General features: G+C 45.4%; 1 protein-coding gene across 2 annotated transcripts in view; it reads right to left on the bottom strand.

Moving 5' to 3' along the window:
- larp1 (La ribonucleoprotein 1, translational regulator) overlaps positions 1 to 7,500 on the bottom strand; it is a 26,198-nt gene that overhangs the window by 17,521 nt on the left and 1,177 nt on the right. The window lies entirely within an intron of this gene.

The raw sequence follows: 7,500 nt of genomic DNA on the forward strand, positions 1-7,500 counted from the left end.
GTATGAAAGAGTGTTCAACTAAACACTCTTTAATACTCTGTCGCTCCAGAGTGTTGGTTCACAACATTGGTGTCTCTGGTGGATGAAGACCAAACCTCTGCTTATGAAGAGAAACGTTAACTTTGCACTAGAACTGAAGGACACGTCGGGATGGTATCGTCCAGATGTGACCATCTTTCCGTCCTCCTGCAGGGGGACCCCTGAACCCCTCCTCCACAGCTGGAGGCAGACAATGGCCAACAGTTATATTTTCTTTGAAGACTTCAATGTTATTTCTCTTTACACAAGTTAATAATGTGACTTATTTGAGAGTCTATGTGTTACTTGAGTCTTCATACAAGCAGCACTTTCTTCTTCCTCTTGTATAGAAATCTTTCCATTTTTCCGATAAATGTTTGTGTTTTCACACGTATGGTAAACAACACATCGTGTACCATCAGCTCTACGGTGGAGTCTGTGTGGGTCTGATTGACCCATATTCAGTCTGGTGGTCCAGAAGCTGTGGTCACGACCCCGTCAGGCATGAGGAGCATCTTGAGTTCAAGTCTCAGGACTCGTCGACTGAGAGTTTGTCAAGGAATCCGAATGAATTCCAGGAGTGGAGCTGGTCTGCTCAGAAACAAACAATGATCTGACATCACGAGGCTCATGACGGTGTCCAGAAGCTAAGCTTCATTCAACGCAACATTCTTCAGCAAAACATCATGACTCAGACCTGAGAACCTATTAATAAACTCATTCATGCAGGAATAAATTAGTCATATTTGTCTTTATGCAAATATTGACTTTGATCAATGCATCTCAATATTTAATACACATGTTGATGCATGATAAACACTTTTAAATGGAGAATGGTTGAATGTAGAATCAATTTTAAATGATATTGTGATGACACACGATTATCACAAGCCGTCCAAAGACTCAAAGCTTTAACGGTTCAGGTCACAAGCAGTAACTGGACTCATGTTCAACATTTCAACTGATAAAAATGTGGCCAAATTACATCAAACGCGTGACTTAAAACCAGACATTTATGATTCAGTCAGACAAGATTTTTTTTCAATAGGTCACATTGATTTTTCTGGTGCAAGTTTGATACAGATTTGATTTTAAATCTGGCCCTCGGATCAGTTCTGATGGTCTCATATGTGGCCCACAGGACTCGACTTTATCATTCCTGTTAATCCACACCATTCCTAAGATTCAATACGTCTTGGTTTATGATAAATAAACATCTCCTGGACAGATGGAACATAGCGGCAGACTTAGGGAAGACAAAAGTCACTGAAGTGGTCCTAAGTATTCCAGTTTCTTCTCAGAGGATGTTCCTCCAGACGGTGACATGATAGTCCGGGTTAGATGTTAGGAACCCTTCGTAACATCTAACTAGTCAAGTGTCCTCTGACTGCACAGGTTCAGCTCATTTCATAACAACATACAGAAGCTGCTTCACTTTTCCACACTATCTTATCTCGCTTCTCCTCCACAGATGTTCTTGTCCACCAACTTTCACTGGGCTGAGAACCTGCCGGGCCCACCTCAGCTGGGCCCCTGAGACGGACTCATGGTGGCGGGTCCTGCTCCAGGAGAGCCTCGCTGGTCAAACATGAACCTTGAGCCACGTCAGCTTAGATCAACAGACGTTGAGAAACCGATCCGCTGGAGTCTGGAGCTTTGTTCGCCGCACAAAAGATCTTTTCAACCACCAAGTTCTGCGGCGTTTTCAGAAGGTACTTGTGGAAGAGACATGAAGTGACTCCTGGATATTCACCTGGTAACTCAAGTACGACATGAATCGTACATTTAAAGTCTTACAATCAGCAGAAAATAACCTGCCAGAGAGTAAGTACTTGGGGTGTGTGTGTCTGTGTGTCTGTGTCTGTGTGTGTGTGTGTGTGTCTGTGTGTATGTGTGTGTGTGTACACATGCACAGTCATGACGCTCGAGACGATGACGTCACATCTTGCGGAGTAAAAGCTCAGAAAGCATCAACTCGGGTGTTGTCTCGGGCCCGCAGTGAGACAGTTGTCTCGGGCCTGCAGAGAGACAGTCGTCTCGGGCCTGCAGAGAGACAGTCGTCTCGGGCCTGCAGTGAGACAGTCGTCTCGGGCCTGCAGAGAGACAGTCGTCTCGGGCCTGCAGTGAGACAGTCGTCTCGGGCCTGCAGTGAGACAGTCGTCTCGGGCCTGCAGTGAGACAGTCGTCTCGGGCCTGCAGAGAGACAGTCGTCTCGGGCCTGCAGTGAGACAGTCGTCTCGGGCCTGCAGTGAGACAGTCGTCTTGGGCCTGCAGTGAGACAGTCGTCTCGGGCCTGCAGTGAGACAGTCGTCTCGGGCCGACCAGCTCAGAGCTGCTGCACTAACATGTTCAGAGTCATGAAGCTACACGCGTGTCCTCGTGGTTGACAGTGAAAGCGACACATTCATAAAAGACAGAAACACACACAGCACACACAGCACCACACGCTTCACAACAACACAACGGATGACATCGATGAAGCAGCTTTTTTAACACAATGACACGTCGAGGAAATGTTGAAGACAACGACGTAGAAGTTCTTTTACACACACGATAATAAAGCAGCATCTGGACGTGTCTGCACTCGTGGTCACGAGGACATGTTGGAGACGCCTTCAGTCGTCCCAGAGACGCCTTCAGTCGTCCCAGAGACGCCTTCAGTCGTCCCAGAGACGCCTTCAGTCGTCCCAGAGACTCCTTCAGTCGTCCCAGAGACGCCTTCAGTCGTCCCAGAGACGCCTTCAGTCGTCCCAGAGACTCCTTCAGTCGTCCCAGAGACTCCTTCAGTCGTCCCAGAGACTCCTTCAGTCGTCCCAGAGACGCCTTCAGTCGTCCCAGAGACTCCTTCAGTCGTCCCAGAGACTCCTTCAGTCGTCCCAGAGACGCCTTCAGTCTTCCCAGAGACGCCTTCAGTCTTCCCAGAGACGCCTTCAGTCTTCCCAGAGACGCCTTCAGTCTTCCCAGAGACGCCTTCAGTCGTCCCAGAGACGCCTTCAGTCGTCCCAGAGACGCCTTCAGTCGTCCCAGAGACTCCTTCAGTCGTCCCAGAGACTCCTTCAGTCGTCCCAGAGACGCCTTCAGTCGTCCCAGAGACTCCTTCAGTCGTCCCAGAGACGCCTTCAGTCGTCCCAGAGACTCCTTCAGTCGTCCCAGAGACGCCTTCAGTCGTCCCAGAGACGCCTTCAGTCGTCCCAGAGGCGCCTTCAGTCGTCCCAGAGACGCCTTCAGCCGTCCCAGAGACGCCTTCAGTCGTCCCAGAGACTCCTTCAGTCGTCCCAGAGACTCCTTCAGTCGTCCCAGAGACGCCTTCAGTCGTCCCAGAGACTCCTTCAGTCGTCCCAGAGACGCCTTCAGTCGTCCCAGAGACGCCTTCAGTCGTCCCAGAGACGCTCACAGAAGACGGCAGGCATCATGGTCCAGACACACTAAACACGTCTCCTGAGAGACGCTATCATAGAGTCCAGACGCGCCGAGGAGATAAAACAGCGAGAACAGTTTCTGAGCTGATGGTACGTTTGCGATGTGTGGGTGTGAGTCCAGGTAGTCAACAATAATTACTTTGAAAGTACCTTCTGTGAGAAGTATTTAAAGATGCGTCAGTCCCAAGATAAGGTTTCAAAATAAAGGAGTCAATGTTACTGTGAATGTTTCTTTTGCTGCCGAACAACAAGTGGTTGAGAAAGTTATCAGTTGGTTTATGGTATCATTACATGAGGAGCTTTAAGATCTACTCTGCAGGTCATCTGGTGTGAAAGATGACATCAACAAAACCTCCTAAAGACGGATCTTAATCCATTCCGCCGTTTATGTATTTTCTGGTACCAGCGGCAAATCGTTTGATTTGTGCCGCGAGTCCAGCATCAGATCTGTGGCTCCATGTTGAGCAGAGAAGTCCTTGAACAAGAAAACTTCTGGGGGTCAGAGCCTGAAACAGTGTTGGACGAACCACAATAGAAAACGTTACCCCTCAGCACGCTGGTCACACTCGTGACCTTCGTCCTCCAGTCAAATCTGCCCTCAAAGAGCCGCTAAACAAACTACACTCTGTTCAACGCGACACGTTTAACAAACCATTTCTTCCATTCATTCGTGGTTCAGGTTCCACAACCACTTCCAACAGTCAACAGAAAACATCATAGAACTACCAAGTTTAACACTTTGTTCAAAGCCATGGTTGCTACAGGAGGACAAACGTACCAAGACTGAAAAGATTTCATTAGAGGTCAGAACAACGAAAACCAAACCTTTGGTTACCATGACAACCACAGTCTCAGACCCAGTTGTTCAGTGCCAGCTGTTTTTTCTTAATTAAGCCATGTGTTGGTGTGTGTGTGTTGTTGTGATGAGTGACTATTGTATCATCAGTGTGTGTGTTGTTGTGATGTGTGACTCTATTGTATCATCAGTGTGTGTGTTGTTGTGATGTGTGACTATTGTAACATCAGTGTGTGTGTGTGTGTTGTTGTGATGTGTGACTCTATTGTATCATCAGTGTGTGTGTTGTTGTTGTGATGTGTGACTCTATTGTATCATCAGTGTATGTGTGTTGTTGTGATGTGTGACTCTATTGCAACATCAGTGTGTGTGCGTTGTTGTGATGTGTGGCTCTATTGTATCATCAGTGTGTGTGTGTTGTTGTGATGTGTGACTCTATTGTATCATCAGTGTGTGTGTGTTGTTGTGATGTGTGACTCTATTGTATCATCAGTGTGTGTTGTTGTGATGTGTGACTCTATTGTATCATCAGTGTGTGTGTGTGTTGTTGTGATGTGTGACTATTGTATCATTTGTGTGTGTGTGTGTGTTGTTGTGATGTGTGGCTCTATTGTAACATCAGTGTGTGTGTGTTGTTGTGATGTGTGGCTCTATTGTGTCATCAGTGTGTGTGTGTTGTTGTGATGTGTGGCTCTATTGTATCATCAGTGTGTGTGTGTTGTTGTGATGTGTGACTCTATTGTATCATCAGTGTGTGTGTTGTTGTGATGTGTGGCTCTATTGTATCATCAGTATGTGTGTGTTGTTGTGATGTGTGACTCTATTGTAACATCAGCGTGTGTTTTGTTGTGATGTGTGACTCTATTGTAACATCAGTGTGTGTGTTGTTGTTGTGATGTGCGACTCTATTGTATCATCAGTGTGTGTGTGTTGTTGTGATGTGTGACTCTATTGTATCATCAGTGTGTGTGTGTGTTTTGTTGTGATGTGTGACTCTATTGTAACATCAGTGTGTGTGTTGTTGTTGTGATGTGTGACTCTATTGTAACATCAGTGTGTGTGTTGTTGTTGTGATGTGTGACTCTATTGTAACATCAGTGTGTGTGTGTTGTTGTGATGTGTGACTCTATTGTAACATCAGTGTGTGTGTTGTTGTTGTGATGTGTGACTCTATTGTAACATCAGTGTGTGTGTTGTTGTTGTGATGTGTGACTCTATTGTAACATCAGTGTGTGTGTTGTTGTTGTGATGTGTGACTCTATTGTAACATCAGTGTGTGTGTGTGTGTTGTTGTGATGTGTGACTCTATTGTAACATCAGTGTGTGTTTATACAAAACTGTTTTTACTGAATTATTGACATTAGAACATTATCTTAAGCTCCGCCCACTGAAAACACTTCATTTTCTGGAGATTAAATCTTGTTGACATAACCACACCCACTCTGCTGTGATTGGTTTGTCACGTGCAGGGTTACAGAGGCAGATGACAAACACTGGGTGAGGCTTTCCAGTCGCTCCGTCTTCATTTTAATACACAAATATGGTCAGTTTGACCAAATTAATTTCAACTGCCATCTTCACAGGAAACCAGAATGTCAATCACGCGTGTGATTGACGGCCTCAGCTTCACACACCGACAGACGAGTCCAGTTGTTGTGAGTAAAAACAACAACACTCTTCGCTGCCTCACACCGACAACTGAACAAACAAACTGGCTTCAGCCTCGAGCCAACATTGAAATGACATTTAAATCCTCGCGGGCAGGTACGACCAGAGACTGGACCGGCATCTGGGGTCCTGGTCGGGGGTCCTGGTCGGGGGTCCTGGTGACAGACAGGATAGTTTGGCCTCAAAGAGACAAAGAACCCAGGAAAGAGCGCCGAGGTGTTCATGCTCATGTAGAAACACCTCCTCAGGTACAGACAGCATCACATCAGCAGGAGACGTGGAAGTTTTGAAACTAAATCCCAGTTCAGTCACAGCGACAGAGTCTAAAAATACACAACTTTAATCTCCAGGTTTGATTCACTTGAAGCAGCTTAAGAAAGTCTTCCATAAAAGTGAAGCTGTGGAGATAAGATCTATTTACATTGACGCTCGTTTGCAAGTGTAAATCAAAGGTAGACTTAAAGTCATGCTAACGATCATTTACATTCCTTCACCAAGACATGCCAGTTTTTCTAGAAACTGCCTGAAACTCAGGATTTTGAATAAACCTCGATGAACAGCTGATGGAGTTTCTGCATCACAACGACTCTAAAAGGATGAAAGCATCTTCATCCTCCTGGAGTTCACTGATAAAATCCTTCTCAGCCCATTTTTAATCACCGATACAAAGTGAGACAAAATGGCTTAAACACTCCTTCAATGATCGGTTCACTGGTGACGCTTCAACAAATAACATCAACAACAAAACTTTACTTGCCGTTAACTTGATATTTTACCTCTTCGTTACTGTCTGTGATTAACTTGACGAATCCTAACTTGAAGCACAAAGACGTCAATATTCTAACTTCGTATAACCTTTGACTCCTGGTTTAAGTGAGAACTAGTTGCTTGTTCGCAGACGAGATGATTTATTGGAACATATTCATCAAAGAACAACAACTACACACAAGAGGTACTACACACTAGTGACATTTTCACACTCGTGTAATCCATTAAAAATGATGTTTACTTTAAAATCACACCAAGAAACACAAGAGAACTAGAAGAACGATGGAGTCCGTTCTTGGTTCCGCCTGAAGAGTCCGTTCATCGGAACCTCTGGTGGCGACTTTAGGCCCGTCTTTACATTGAAACCATGTCCAGAACACACCTGAGCCAGGTGTGTCAGTGAGTTGAATCAGAAACCACAAAGATCAGCTCCTGTCAACAACATCCATCACTGACACAATGTGATCTTCATTCACGAACATTGATCCTCATGAAGACAATGTTACTTTAACATGTGACTACAGTTCCTTCTGGAGATCTTACAGGACCAGGGACTCTTTGATGGACAGAAACACTTCAACACGTTCTTCTCCTCAAGGGATGAAAATATTAGCGTTAGATTCTTCAACTCTATAAACACAAAGACTGATGTCCAGACAACACTATAACAGAAGCTACGATGACTCACGACTATCAGTGGATTTACAGCAACAGATGCTCGAGTGACAACCATGTGGCGAGAACCTCGAGTCTTCATGCGTCAATCACAGCCTAGTCTGGTGTTTACTGTTGGATTAATGATGCTGTATTTGACTGATTAGCCACCTAGCA

The sequence above is a fragment of the Callionymus lyra genome, chromosome 14 (assembly GCF_982586985.1).
Source record: "Callionymus lyra chromosome 14, fCalLyr1.hap1.1, whole genome shotgun sequence".
In the NCBI taxonomy this organism is placed as follows: Eukaryota; Metazoa; Chordata; class Actinopteri; order Syngnathiformes; family Callionymidae; genus Callionymus; species Callionymus lyra.